This window comes from Rhinolophus hipposideros (assembly GCF_964194185.1).
Source record: "Rhinolophus hipposideros genome assembly, chromosome: 3".
Classification (NCBI taxonomy): domain Eukaryota; kingdom Metazoa; phylum Chordata; class Mammalia; order Chiroptera; family Rhinolophidae; genus Rhinolophus; species Rhinolophus hipposideros.
The window spans coordinates 84795573-84811393 of NC_138049.1; the positions used below are offsets into that span (position 1 = coordinate 84795573).

Here is a 15821-nt window from a genome sequence, read left to right on the forward strand (position 1 = left end):
CCTGTAGTAATTATTGCCTAATATGTGCATTTTCTCCACGTGCTTTATGACTTCAGCTGCTTTTCTGTTTAGTAAGTTTGAGAAATTTAGAGGCAAATTGAGAATGAGAGACCTGCCTGTTGTATTCCTCAAAGTTGTATGTAAATATCTCTAAAACTTGTATTTAAGTTTTTCCTAATTTGCTGGTATAAGTTCGGTGGAACATTTACTTGAACTGGTTGCAGGTAGGAGTTAATGGGTGAAACTCTTGGAAAACATGCATTATAATGTGGCTAGAGCCCCCAAATGCTCATACCCTTTAATTCAGTTGTCATTGCAAGGATTTATCCTGAGGACATTTATTTAATCTGTAGGGAAAGCTTTATGCAAAATATTTATCACAGGTTTATTTGTAGTAGCAAAAATTAGAAAACATCTAAATGTCTAATGATTGGGGAATGGAAGTTTCAACTTTGGCATATATTCTACCTACAAGAGAGTGTTTTTACCACCACTGAAAATGTGGAGGAAAAAATTAAACGCTTATTTTTCAAAACTTCAAGATACATGTAATATGATCAAAACCAGTCAAACCATGCTTGAAATAAGAAACCTACTAAATATTAATAGTAATTTTCTCTGGGTAGCTGGACTATGTGTATACAAGAAAATCTTCTGAAACCCACTGACATATTTTTTAGAGATTTGTCTGTAGTTACCACTCCTTTGGTGTAGCAAAGGAGGAAAAAAAAAAAAAACATAGGCAAAGCTTGGGAGTCTCTCAGTCCTAGGAAATTAAGAAGAGATTGGGCTGGATGATTAACACCAGGCCAGTCTGCGAAGTAGGGAACTAGTTAGAATTGGGAGAAGCAGAGTTGTTTGCCTGGTTGGTTCAAGATTCAAAATGGAGACTTTTACTTATGGGGAAATGCTTTTTGTGTGACTCAGGAAATTTTTTTTTAATGTTTCACTTGGGCTGCAGATCCATTATTTTGCTTTACCAGAAAAGATCATGAAGGGAGCCCATCACTGGGTTTGATAACCACTCTCATTTAGCTCTCTTAGATTTGTCCTAAGCAACATCATAATAGATTTCCAGATCTACATCAGTGACATTATGATGATGTTCTCCCTTCAACTCAAAGAAGTTAAAGAAGCTTCAACTCAAAGAAGCTTTTACTTACAAAGAAGTAAAGGCTTCCACTTTAGTTTTATTTTCATCGGTATTCTATTGGCTTTCTTGCTGTTCTTGTTGAATGAGTCTTTATAGAACCATCTCTCTGAACATTGACTGCACGGCAGCATTTAAGATTCTGGTAACTTGGTTCTTGACTAAGGGAATGCCACCAAGAGGCAACTTAAATGTATCAATAGGGCTTAAACCCTTATTAAGAATCATCATCCAATGTTCATAAATCTCTCTCACAGACACACACACACACACACACACACATGTGCGCGCACACACAGACACACACACACACACACTCAAAGGAAAGTCTGGCTAGCATGAGCCTGTAACTTACATAGACATCATTCAACTTGGGCAAGAGAGTTCATGTGTACACAGCACCAAATCTTATTATGGTTTAGTAAATAAAAGCAGAAATACTTCCAGTGCAATTATATTATTAAGAACCATATTTGGTTTGGATTAAATGTTCTTATTTTAAAACCTGGCAATTATATTATTAAGAACCATGTTTGGTTTGGATTAAATGCTTTTGTTTTAAAACCTGGCAACTTGAATGGTCTCTAATCATTTCTAACAAAGTTTTTATAAAAAGATTTATAGGCAATTATCCCAACAGAATATTCTTCAGGAGAGAAGATAGCTCTTTGGATACTATTGAACCAGTTGTCATTGTCATTTCCTGGGAGTTATGGGATCAGAACAGAGCATTTGATTCTGTAAGAATATAAAAAAACAGCCCTGTAGATCTCTAGTGCAATTTCTTTGTTCCTCTCAGGTCTGGTATTCTGTACAAGTGTTGTGCATAAGAAAAATAAGCCTTCTGGAGTGCAGGATGAAAGAGGGTGGCTCATTTCTGGGGTTCATTCATAAATACAAGTCACTTTTCTCATTAGAGTAACCTGTATTACCCTGTTTCCCCAAAAATAAGACCTAGGCGGACAATCAGCTCTAATGCGTCTTTTGGAACAAAAATTAATATAAGACCTGGTCTTATTTTAATATAAGACCGGTATAATATAATATATTTAATATAATATAATATATAATACTGGGTCTTATATTAATTTTTGTTCCAAAAGACGCATTAGAGCTGATTGCCCGGCTAGGTCTCATTTTCGGCGAAACGGGATTTACTTTAGAATATGGACATTCTCCCTTTCAAGCAATAATGTATTTGCCCTTAGGAATAAACTGAAAACAGTAATTTTTCCTATCATTAGACATTTTGAATAATTTGAAAAACTTCCTACTCCCTTTCTAGAAATATTTGGAGGATCATTGTTCACTGTATTTGCATCATAGTAACACTATTCTTCCATGTCAGGCTTCTGAACAAGACTTCTGGTGGTTCAGCTTGTAGTGAGTGGGTCATGAGGATTTTGAAAATAACCTAGACAACCAAAAGTATTAGAAGTGGTTAGTATTTATGAAAGGAATTGGTCTGTTGCACAGTGTAAGTGTAGGTATAATTGTAACAATTTTGCTGGCAGGTTATAAGTATTAGATCCATTTAACCTCTTTTATGATCTGCATGTTAGAATAGTTGTCAAAATCTATTTACTGAAGAGCAACTGTGGAGGAATTTAAGACATGTACAACTAATATTTGTTTCTTCCCACAAGCTGAAGGAGGGTGTGAAATCCTAAACAAAAGACATCTCTGTATGATTTCACACTTACAGAAAAATTGCAAGAATAACATTTGTTTCTATCATGTTCTCTCTCTCTCTCTACACACACATATACACACTTTTTACATACATACACATATATACATATAAAGATATATATACATGTATTTTTTTCTGAATCATTGGAGAGTAGGATGTATGTATCATCCCTCCTCATCTCTTAATATTCAGTGTGTATTTCCTAAGAATCAGGATTTTCTTTGACATAACCATAGTACTTGTTTAGTCTACTTGGGCTGCTATAACAATTTACCATAGACTGAGTGGCTTAAATAACAGTTTATTTCTCACATTCTGGAGGCTGGGAAGTCCAAGATCAGGGTGCCTGCAGAATCGATTCTTGGTGAGAGCACTCTTCCTGGTTTGCAGTCTTATCATATCTTATCTTCACATAGTATCATATCGTATCTTCACATAGTAGACAGCAGAGAAGCAAGCTATCTTGTGTCTTTTTTATAAGGACATTAATCCCATCGTGAGGGCTCCAACCTCATGACCTAATTACCTCCCAAAGGCCCCAACTCCAAAAACCATCCCACTGGGGATTAGTGTTTCAACATATGACTTTGGGGGGGGGGGCGGGACACACATATGCAATCCATAACAGTACTGTTATCAAAATCTGGAAATTTAACATTGATACGCTTTTTTCTAATCTACAGACCTTGACACATTTTGTCAATTGTCTAGTCCAGGATCCCATAATGCATTAAGTTGTATGTCTCTTTATTCCCCTTTGATTTCAAGTTCTTAAGCCTTTGTCTTTCATTAGATTGATGTTTTTGAAGTATTAAGGCCAATTATTTTATAAAATGTCCCTCAATTTTGGTTTGTCAGATCTTTTCTCATTAGATTCAAGTTACCAGACATTACCAGACATCTGGTAATTTTGCATTACCAGACAAAATACTAGAAGTGCTGTTGAAGTGTTTTAGATGATCACATCTAGAGGCACATGATAGCTATCTGCCCCGCACTGAGGATATTAATTTTAATCATCTGATCAAGGTGTTATCCAGTATCACCACTGTCTTTCCCCCTTACAACTGGTAAGCAATCTGTGGGGATATACTTTCACACCACGCAAACATAATGGTCTTCATGAAACTTATTCCTTTTTATATAGCATATTCTGATGACTTTTGTCTGTAGCAACCTTTATTATAATGGTTACAAAATGGTAATATTCCAATTCTACCTTTCTCTCAACGTTTTTTATTGGCATTTTTTTGTAATAAAGAGTCTCACCTTCTCTCTTTTAAAAATTTTTATTGTAAGTGTGAATTCATTGGTTTCCTTTTTGTAACCTTTCATTACATGATTTTTTGATGTTTGCACAGAGTATAAATACTCAGAATCACATCAAAAGCCTTCACTGCATGTTACTTCGTAGTCATTTTATAGATATTAGGGGTTCCAAGTATTAGAGAGAATTAACAATTTTCCTTGTAGGTCTACTTATTCTACGATGAAACTGTCGGAAGCCATAGAAATCCCCAGGCCTTGCCTAGGCAGAACTTCCTGGTCACAAAACCCAAAGCCCGCGCGCGCCAAACCCAGAGCCCGCGCGCGCCAAACCCAGAGCCCGCGCGCGCCAAACCCAGAGCCTGCCCATTTCCTTGTACCTCATATGGCATCGCCCTGTCCTAGCCTATCAGCCCGCGACAAGTACCTCGCCACCCTATGACATAGCATATCCCACCCCCATCTGACATAGCTATATATATAACCCGCCATCGTAATAAAATTTTGAGGCTTGATCAGATCCCTGTCTTGCCTCCATTCTTCGCGTCTCCTGTCTCCCCTTTTTTTCACCCTCAACAGGTTTCTTCCCCTCGTCCCACGTTGCATTGTCCTGCCGGTCGGGACATTTTGGCGCCCAACGTGGGGCCCGAGGTACGAAGATTCTATGAGGACACCTACTCTGGAAACCGCCGCGGCCCCCCCCCTCCCTGAGCCTCCACGGGCTGGCTTCTTTCGAGCCCACGCAGTTTTCACTCGTGGGACAAGACTCGAGGGCCTCCCCGGCGCGAGTGTGGCTTGTTTCGAGCCCGTAAGGGACAAGACTCGACAGCCCCCTCGGCAGTAAAAAGGCTCGTTTGGAGTTCACGAGGTATTCACCCGCAAGAAAAGACTCCAAGTTTGCCCGACGTTGGAGTAGCCGCCCAGCGAAGGACGAGAGATTGGTGAGTAGGTGATTGACATGGGACAGGAGTTGAGTTCACATGAACTCTTCCTTAAGGGTATTAAGGAATCTCTCAAGATGCGGAGAGTTAAGGCTAGAAAAAAAGATTTACGTGAGTTTTTCAGTTTTGTCTCTGATATCTGCCCCTGGTTCCCCCAAGAAGGAACGATTGATCAAAAATATTGGAAGAGAGTTGGAGACTGTTTTAATGATTACTATCGGGTTTTTGGACCCAACAAGGTCCCTGTATCGGCATTCTCATATTGGAATCTGATTAATGATATCCTAAAAATACATTCCTCAGACCCAGATGTTAGAGAGATCTTACAGACAGGGGAAACAGTCCTAAAAGAGAGTTCCCGCCCCCCTTCTGTCTGCCAATCTGTTTCAATAGACATGCCAGAGGAACCTAAAAAACAAGCTGATAATCAGGAAGCCTCTGCCTTAGAGAATCACCCATTAAAAGACCCCCCTAAAATCTACCCTTCCCTTTTGGCCTTTAATAATCAGGACCAGCTCTCCCCAAGAGACCAGATAGATTTAGAGGAACAAGCTGCCCGCTATAATAAAAAAGAAGATCCCTGGGGCCTCGCCGCGCCAACCTTGCGCGCCCCTTCACAAAAAATACATACCCCTCCCCCTTATGTCCACCCTCAGGAACTCCCAACATTCTATAACCCAGTCTTAAACCCAAACCCACCCCTATTCCCTCAAGACACCCTAGTTCAAAACACCCCATCCTTAACCGATCCCATTAGGCAGGCAAAAATATCTTTAACCCAAGAAATTTCTTCTCTTAGAGAGACACTCCAACAAAAACGCGAACATATGCAACTCCTAAAGGAGCTGCATGCCCTTGAAAAAGAACTTAAAACCTTAATGCCTAACCAAAACCCTGAAAAACCTCAAAAAGGCCCAATACTTAATAAAAAGACCCTAATGACCTTTCCAGTTACCCGCAGCCAAAACCGTGGCCCACCCTCTCAAGAGGATACAATGGAAGAGACTAACAATGAACCCCCCGACTCTCATAATCCCCCCTCGGCCGATGAGGCCTCTGACACAGAAGACCCAGAAGATAACACTCCCAACTCCAATGATCCCACTGGCCAAAAATATCACCGGCTAGGCATCAAACATATTAAAGATTTAAAAGGTGCAGTAAGCTCTTATGGCCCAACAGCGCCCTACACCTTGGCAATTCTTGAAGGTCTCAGTGACCGTTGGCTCACACCCAATGATTGGTTTAAATTAGCTCGTGCCACCCTTTCTGGGGGGGACCACGTCCTCTGGCACACAGAGTTTAAAGAAAACTGCCGAGAGATAGCACAGCGCAATAGTGAAAATAGAACAACAAGATCATGGACTCGGGATAAATTACTAGGAGAAAAACCCTATCATACCAATGAAATCCAGGCAACTTTTCCCCCGGGGCTGTTAGCTCAAATTCAGAACGCTGGTCTCAAGGCGTGGCGCCGCCTACCTCCAAGAGGCTCCGCTACCACCTCCCTGGCAAAGATTCGTCAGGGCCCCGAGGAGCCATATTGTGAGTTTATCAGCAGACTCACCGACGCCGCCGAACGGTTGGTCGGAGAAGGCGAGAACGACAGCGCCTTTGTTAAACATTTAGCCTATGAAAATGCTAACCCCACTTGCCAGGCAACCATTCGCCCCCACCGTGGAGGCAACCTTGCTGACTACATTAAACTATGCTCAGGGGTTGGAGCCTCCCATACCTTGGGACTCGCTATCGGAGCCGCCCTCCGAGACTTTGCCTCAAACAAGCCTCCTAATCAACAATCTAGATTATGTTTCTCCTGTAAACAACCTGGACACTTTAGTCGAGATTGCCCAATAAAAAATAGAGGTCCACAACCCCAAAATTCATCACAGCCCCCACCGACACCCTCCAGACCAATGCCTTCCACCGTGTGCCCAAGATGTCGACGGGGCAAACATTGGGCCTCTGATTGTTATTCTAAAACAGATATTGAAGGTATCCCCCTTTTCAGGAAACCGGGAAACCCCAGTCGGGGCCAGCCCCTGGCCCCTCCATCGGGACACAACCTAGGGGCTGTCAGGTTTGTTCCCCAACAACCAAGTCCTCAGATCCTCCCAGCTCAAGTGTCGGTTCCCTCCACCGGGCTACCCCCGGAAGCGCAGGACTGGACCTCTGTGCCGCCGCCGACTCGATACTAACCCCAGACCAAGGGGTCCAACTCGTTCCCACCACCACGACGGGACCTATGCCCCCGGGAACATTTGGCCTTATATTGGGACGGGGCAGCTCTTCCCTCGCCGGCCTGAATATAATCCCAGGAGTCATAGATAATGATTATACAGGACTCATACAACTCTTAGCCTCGGCCCCTCTGGGCCCTGTATCCATAGTAAAAGGCCAAAGGATAGCACAGCTTGTGCTTCTCCCATTAGACACCTCTAATAAACAATATCTGACACCAAAGAGACGGGAGTCCGCCTTCGGCTCCTCAGATGCCTATTGGATACAACAGGTCACTTTAGAGAGGCCACTTTTAACCCTGTACTTAGATGGAAAAAAATTTCAAGGTTTAATAGACACGGGAGCGGACGCAACAGTCATCTCAGATAGATACTGGCCTTCAACATGGCCCTCTAAAGCCTCATATACCCATCTACAGGGCATAGGACAATCAGCCAATCCCAGACAAAGCTCTAAAATACTCTCATGGGAAGACGAAGAGGGCAATACTGGTAAGGTCCAGCCATATATTATTTCTGGAATTCCCATTAATCTGTGGGGCCGTGATATCCTATCACAACTCAAACTTATCATGTGCAGCCCCAACGAAATAGTTGCTCAACAGATGCTTAACCAAGGCTATCTCCCTGGACAGGGACTGGGAAAAGCTGGTCAAGGGATAAAAAATCCCCTCTCTATAAAGCCCAACCCTAACCGACAAGGATTAGGCAGTCAGGATTTTTCCTAGCGGCCATTGATCCTCCTGCACCCCATGCGGAGAAGATAAAATGGAAAGATAATTCCCCCGTTTGGGTGGACCAATGGCCACTACCTGAGGAAAAGTTGTCCGCAGCTTCTCGGTTAGTGCAGGAACAATTAGCGGCAGGACATATAGAACCAACTACTTCGCCATGGAATACACCCATTTTTGTTATTAAAAAGAAGTCTGGGTCTTGGCGCCTCCTTCAGGATCTCAGAGAAATTAATAAAACCATGTTCTCCATGGGAGCCCTCCAACCAGGCCTCCCTTCCCCGACAGCTATCCCAGCTAACTATCACAAGATTATTATAGACCTTAAAGATTGTTTCTTTACCATTCCTTTACACCCCCTGGACAGAGAGCGTTTCGCATTTAGCCTGCCTGTAACCAACTTCAAGGGTCCTATGCAGCGCTTTCAGTGGAAAGTCCTCCCACAAGGCATGGCCAATAGTCCCACCCTATGCCAAAAATTTGTGGCACAAGCTGTGGATCCTGTTAGAACACAATGGCCCACTATTTATATTATTCATTATATGGACGATATCCTTCTAGCAGGAAAGACCACCACAGAGGTACTCCAATGCTGCCAACACTTAACTCACAATCTTACCACTTATGGACTCCAACTTGCCCCCAATAAGATCCAGCTCAAAGACCCCTACTACTATCTGGGATTTGAGCTACATAATCAGTCCATAACCACCCAAAAAGTCCAACTTAAAACTAGTCATTTATACACTTTACATGACTTTCAAAAATTTTTGGGAGATATTAACTGGCTTCGACCATACTTAAGGCTCACTACAGGAGACCTCAAGCCCCTCTTTGATATTCTTCAGGGAGACTCAGACCCTCTCTCCCCTCGAGAGCTGTCGCCTGAGGCAAAGGGCTCTCTTCAATTACTAGAAAAGGCAATTCAACAACAACAAGTCACCTTTCTATCATACAAACAGCCCTTCTCCCTCATTATTTGTGCAACCCCTCATACACCTACTGGGGTCTTATGGCAAGATAATCCCCTCTTCTGGGTTCATTTACCCTCCTCCCCGTCTAAGGTCCTAGTCACATACCCATCCCTGGTAGTCAAACTTATTAAGATAGGAAGAGAAAAAAGCCGACAACACTTTGGCAGGGACCCTGATCAGCTCATTCTCCCCTACACTAAAGAACAGCTTAATTGGCTAACCCAAAATAACGATGACTGGATCATTTCCCTTACATCATTTCAGGGCAAGATAGATAATCATTATCCCCCTAATAAACTCCTACAGTTCTCCAGACTACATCCCTTTGTTTTTCCAAAGATAACAGCCACTAAACCATTACAAAATGCCGCCTTGGTTTTCACGGATGGGTCTTCTTCTGGCGTAGCAGCATATGTCATTAACTCACAAAGATTTCAGGTGCAGTCTCCATTTCAGTCTGCCCAACTTGTTGAACTTTATGCCGTTATAAAGGTGTTTAAAAAACTACAGGAGTCACCCTTTAACTTGTACACTGATAGTGCCTATATCGCCCTGTCTGTGCCCCAACTAGAAACAGTGCCATATATCAAGCCCTCTACCAGCGCTGCCAAACTTTTTCAACAACTACAACATCTCATACTACAAAGACAGACCCCATTTTTCCTTAGTCATCTTCGGGCTCATACTGACCTCCCTGGACCCCTTTCACAGGGCAATGCTATAGCAGACAATCATACCCGCTTAGTATGTCCCTTAACCTTAGATCCTATAACGCGAGCCACCCAATTCCACAACTTACATCATGTCAATGCCCACACACTTCGCTTGTTATTCAAAATTACCCGAGATCAGGCTAGACACATTGTTAAAAGTTGCTCAGGGTGCATAACCTTTCTGCCTCTTCCTCACCTAGGAGTTAACCCAAGGGGCTTACTCCCTGGACAAATCTGGCAGATGGACATTACACATATTCCTGAATTCGGCCATTTAAAGTATGTACACGTAACTATAGATACCTTCAGCGGCTTCATGGTTGCCACCCTTCATGGGGGCGAGGCTACAAAAAACATCATAGCCCATACCCTCCAATGCCTTACCACACTAGGAAAACCTCAAACTATAAAAACAGACAATGGACCAGGGTATACCTCCCAGGCATTTCAAGCCTTTTGTGCTCAATTCCAAATCAAACACGTCACTGGCATCCCTTACAATCCCCAAGGCCAGGGCATTGTAGAGCGAGCCCACCAGACACTCAAAAACACCATCAACAAGTTAAAAACCACCACTGCCTATCCGACCAAAGGATCTCCTCGTAATGTTCTCAGCCATGCATTATTTACCCTTAATTTCCTACAACTTGACGCTCAGGGAAAATCGGCTGCCGATCGCTTCTGGCACCAAGAAACAAAAAATCAATATGCTACAGTTATGTGGAAAGATCCATTAACCTCCAAATGGAACGGCCCCGATCCAGTCCTCATTTGGGGACGTGGGTCAGCCTGCATTTATGATTCTCAGGAAGGCGGCGCGCGATGGCTGCCAGAGCGTCTCGTTAAGCCTGTCAACACCCCAAATCCAAATAACACATAAAGACTCCAGGGATATCTTCCCTGAGAAAATCTCTCTCTCTTTTCACAGGACATAAAGTTCTTCATGGAGTCCTTCACTTTGACACTCTTCACATTCCTCATCATCCCCGTTTACGGAGGGTTTGGGCCCCCCGTAAGCCGCGAGCAGCTATACAGACAGCTCTATGGCAACCCATGTGACTGCCCGGGAGGCACAGTGCCCAGTGGATACCTCCGTGCCCACACCGAGGAGCCAGCCCCACAAGGACAGGTAGATTTAGCATACTTAGCATCCACTGATTGCGGTAATAAAGTAGCCTACCTCGCCTATAATCCTAATATAAAGGGGGGATTCGGACTAGGAATAGATGAAACACAATGGACCTGTACCAATAAGCCCCGCATTATTCCCCCCATTGCAGGACTACCACCGCCCTGCCCCAGCGAATGCAGCTATTTTGATCAAATGCATTCTTCCTGCTACACAACCACCCAAATTTGTACTGGCTCAGACAACCAAACTTATCTCACAGCCATGTTATTGAGACGTAGGTCCGCCACATTCGGAGGCGATTGGGACTCCACCTCCCTCTCTGACAATAACAAATATAGTCAGGCGGGCTGCAGTGGTACAATTGGAAATAAAGTCTGTTGGCCAACTAAAATGCCTGTCCACATTTCAGATGGCGGAGGGCCAAATGACATATTAAAAGAGACTCTTGTCACTGAGCACATTCAAAAAATACTCCACCACCTATTCCCCCCTTTAACTTACCACCCCTTGGCTCTCCCAAAATCCCGGGATATGGATTTAGACACACAAACCAACAACATTCTCGAATCCACCTTCTGGGCCTTAAATCATTCCAACCCTTCTCTTGCCCAGGACTGCTGGCTTTGCATGACTATGGGAACTCCCATACCTACTGCAATCCCCTCCAATATCACAGTAAACACACAAATCTCTAACTGTTCCCGTCTCTCCCTTCCTCTTAGAGTTCAACCTGTAGGATTTAATACCTCCCCCTGCTATCAGGGACGATTTCAAAACAACACTTTTGATGTAGATCTAGGGTTTGTCACTTTTACTAACTGTTCTGACATCATTCAAGTTAACGGAACCTTGTGTTCTAGCCCTGGACAAGTTTTCATATGTGGGAACAGCCTCGCTTACACCACGTTACCCACCAACTGGACTGGACTTTGTGTCTCAGCTAGTCTCCTCCCTGATATCTCTATTATCCCAGGAGACACACCTGTCCCTCTCCCCAGCCTAGAATTTGCCACCGGGCGCCACAAGCGTGCTATTACAGCCATTCCCTTACTCGTAGGGCTAGGAATTACTGCTGGAATAGCCTCGGGTACCGCGGGAGTAGGTGTTGCAGTCCAGTCCTACAATAAACTATCACGCCAGCTGATAGATGATGTCCAAACACTTTCTGGGACCATCAATGATCTCCAAGATCAGATTGACTCTTTAGCTGAAGTAGTCTTACAAAACCGTCGAGGCCTAGATCTTCTCACTGCAGAACAGGGAGGTATCTGCTTAGCTTTACAGGAACGCTGCTGCTTCTATGCTAACAAGTCTGGGATCGTCCGAGACAAGATCAAAAAACTACAAGAGGACCTAGTAAAAAGACGCAAAGAACTCTTCGAAAACCCACTCTGGACGGGTCTCAACGGACTTCTCCCCTACCTGCTCCCCACCCTTGGCCCCCTCCTATGCATCCTTCTCTTAATAGCCTTCGGGCCATGGGCTTTTAGGCGCATTACTGACCTCATTAAAAACCAAATCGATGCTGTTTTGGCCAAACCAATCCAAATCCATTATCAGCGGCTAGCAACAGGGGACGGCCTCGAAGAAGGCTATCTTGGCTTCCTCCCCACGGGGACGGCATAATACTAAGGGTATGTCTACTCCCCCCACGAGTTGGGGAGGGGTATGGGCACCGAGGTGAGTGCAAAGCAAAGCATTTGCAAGGAAAGGGCTCGACTCACAACGGTCGGCTCCCTTTAACTTTCCTGAGAACATACCTGGTTTGCATAGAGGTTGGTATCAAAAAATCTCTACCTCTCCTCCACAAAAGATACCCAAAACCATCCAATAACGAGCTCTGCTCGTTGGAGGAACCAGGCCTCTGTTCCCTCACTCGGTCAAGGCCCACCTCCTTAAAACAAACAAAAAGGGAGGAGATGTCGGAAGCCATAGAAATCCCCAGGCCTTGCCTAGGCAGAACTTCCTGGTCACAAAACCCAAAGCCCGCGCGCGCCAAACCCAGAGCCCGCGCGCGCCAAACCCAGAGCCCGCGCGCGCCAAACCCAGAGCCTGCCCATTTCCTTGTACCTCATATGGCATCGCCCTGTCCTAGCCTATCAGCCCGCGACAAGTACCTCGCCACCCTATGACATAGCATATCCCACCCCCATCTGACATAGCTATATATATAACCCGCCATCGTAATAAAATTTTGAGGCTTGATCAGATCCCTGTCTTGCCTCCATTCTTCGCGTCTCCTGTCTCCCCTTTTTTTCACCCTCAACAGGTTTCTTCCCCTCGTCCCACGTTGCATTGTCCTGCCGGTCGGGACATGAAACTTACAACACTTGTCTTAGCTGTAGTTTAACCACTATATATTTATGTTCTGATTAGTTTTTTCTTTTGAGGTAATCCTACATTCACATGCAGTTATAAAAAAAAACAACAACCTGTTGATGAGGCTGTCTTGGGAGAGTGCAATTGAGAGGTAGGGGTTCTTCTTTTCATGGACCAGAAGTTCTCCTTTGAACACTGAGAATACTGGGGCCTTTATCACCCTTGTCCGACCTGGTAAGGCGATGGTTCTGTTACAGGAAAGACGAGACCAGAGGACGTCAGGCTGATGCTGTTAAGGTCTAGAATTGACCACCCCTCAATTGGACAGAGGACACACGCGATAATGCAAGTCACACAGCGAGGTTTATTTCCAGCTAGCTGGGGTCCGAGTATCTGCCCGACGCAGCGGGTTTCAACAAGGACCCCGAGCACTCAAAGCCAAGGGTTTATATAGCATCTTTAAAGCATCCAGTAATTTTCCATAGCTTCAAAGAGTATACATATCATGGGCTTGTTCCACATTCTGGGGATTTGACAAGATAAACTGGCTTGTACCCCACCCAGTCGGCAGTTTAACAAGATAAGCTCTTTTCAAACAGAACATCTGGTCCACACCCTGTTAAGGTCATCCAGAAAATGGCTTCCTTTCTTATGCTAACCTACTCTTACAATGCTACCATTCCTCCACCAAATTTTCAGCTCCTAGAATGGGAGATCACTAAAAGAGAATCTTTGGCCTTTGTCTCTCCACCGTCAGTCCCAGAGCCATGGTTTAGAGATTCTGCCTGGGAGGAAAAGCAGGCTGTGAAAGAGATACTTGCTCCTAATCTCCTCACAAAAAAGCTGACTTCATTTGCAACAGATAGTGAAGTTCAACTCTATGGATACTCTCAAGAACCTCATTGTGGTGCAAGGCCATTGAGAGGACACTAAAGAAACAAACTAACTGGAGGCTGTGTAGTTTTCTTGAGAACCATGGAATAAGATAACTAAAAGGAGTCCTCTTGGAAAAAAAAAATAAAGATCAAACGCTGATCTCAGCATCTATTCCTTCAGAGACACAATTTGATTGGATTACTTTTAAGGCGATTTATCCCCCATAGCATTGAAAACAACTGAGCAACCAGCAGGAATCAGTGCATTTTAACTGTTGGGTGTGCTCAGGCAAAAAGGCAGAAAGCCCTACCCAAACCACATGTGCCTGTGGGATGCTACACCTCACTGAGAAGCAACACAAAGGCTTCCCACTGGGGGAGAGGTGGGCAGCAGGCTTTACTGAAGTAATCTAGACAGTGTGGCTGTGTATTAGTTTCAGGAGAATCAAAATTTTGATTATGCTGAGTATTTCAAGCCATGAATGCAGCGCATTTCTCCATTTATCTCCTGTGATTTTTTTCATCAGCATTGTGTAGTTTTCAGCATATAATTCTGTACATGTTTTGCTAGATTTATTCTTCAGTATATACATTTTTTGGAGTGATGGTTAAAAATAGCAGTGTATTTTTAACTTTGGTGTCCATATGATCATTTACAGTATACAGAAATACAGTTGAGTTTTTTACATTGATCTCATTATCTTGTGACCTGGCTGAACTCACTTACCACTCTTAGCAGGATTTTCTTATTGTAGACTCTGTTACCAAACTCAGGTTCCGTGTTGCTTCCTGCCCGAAGAGTCCAAAACACTAGAGTGACGAGGGTCGGTGAGGAAAAAAGCGTCCTTAATTCTAGATGTTGACAGCTAGGGAAGATGGCAGACTCCTGTTTAAAAAAACCACCGTCCTGGAGCCAAAATGATGAAGAGGTTTTATAGGCAAGTAAATGGGAAAGAACAAAGGAAAGCAGGCCTCAGGGCTCATAGTTGAGAAATCACCTCCTGGGGTCTTCTGACATCTCAGGTCTGCCTCATTGTTATCTTACATCTTATTGTCCATAGTCACCTGCAGAAAAACTACTACGGTAGGGAGTTGTGTAAAACTGCTAGGGAGCTGTGATCTTGGGTCCCGACTCCAGGCACCTGAGATTAAAGAAGCTGCTCTTTTCAGGTTAGTGTTCGTTAATTAACAAGGTATGGGTAGCCTTGAAAAAGAGAGCAAAGAGAGTTCTTCAGTTAATCAGTGAGAGGAGAAACAAAGAAGAAACAGCTGAATATGAGGATGGATCAAACTGCAAACTATGTAGCCAAGTTTAATTACATTATTGATTACCAAATTTTTCCCTTACAATTCTTTACAATTTTCTATGTAGTTAATTTTATCTGCAAATAGGGACAGTTTTTCTTTCTTCCTTTCCAAACTGTATGCCTTTAATTTACTTTTCTTGCCTTCATGCACTGGTTAGAATGTTCAGCATGGTGTAGAATAATAGTAGTAGATTGGACATCCTTGCCTTGTTCCTGATCTTAGGGGAAAACATTCACGGTTACACCATTAAAGACAGTGTCCCCTATACGTTTGCTGTAGTTTTTAGTGTTTATCACGAATGAGTGCTGAATTTTGTCAAGTGCTTTTTCTGTGTCAATTGATAGCATGATTGCTGTGCACATGTTCAGTTTAATTCATGATAGAATAAAATACTGCCAAATAGATGGATTACCTTTAAAGTCATGAGGTGTAGTGTTCACACACAGTTAGTGTGATCATAAAATGGAACTATGTGGGAA

The 15821-nt window shown here is 43.6% G+C and overlaps 1 protein-coding gene across 1 annotated transcript in view; it reads right to left on the reverse strand.

The window, feature by feature from the left end:
- Positions 1-13504: 13504 nt before the first annotated feature.
- BEND6 (BEN domain containing 6) overlaps positions 13505-15821 on the reverse strand; it is a 42738-nt gene continuing 40421 nt past the window's right edge. Inside the window, exon 7 of the mRNA XM_081039566.1 lies at positions 13505-15238. The gene's annotated coding sequence lies outside the window, so the exon portion shown is untranslated. The remainder of the gene's footprint in view (positions 15239-15821) is intronic.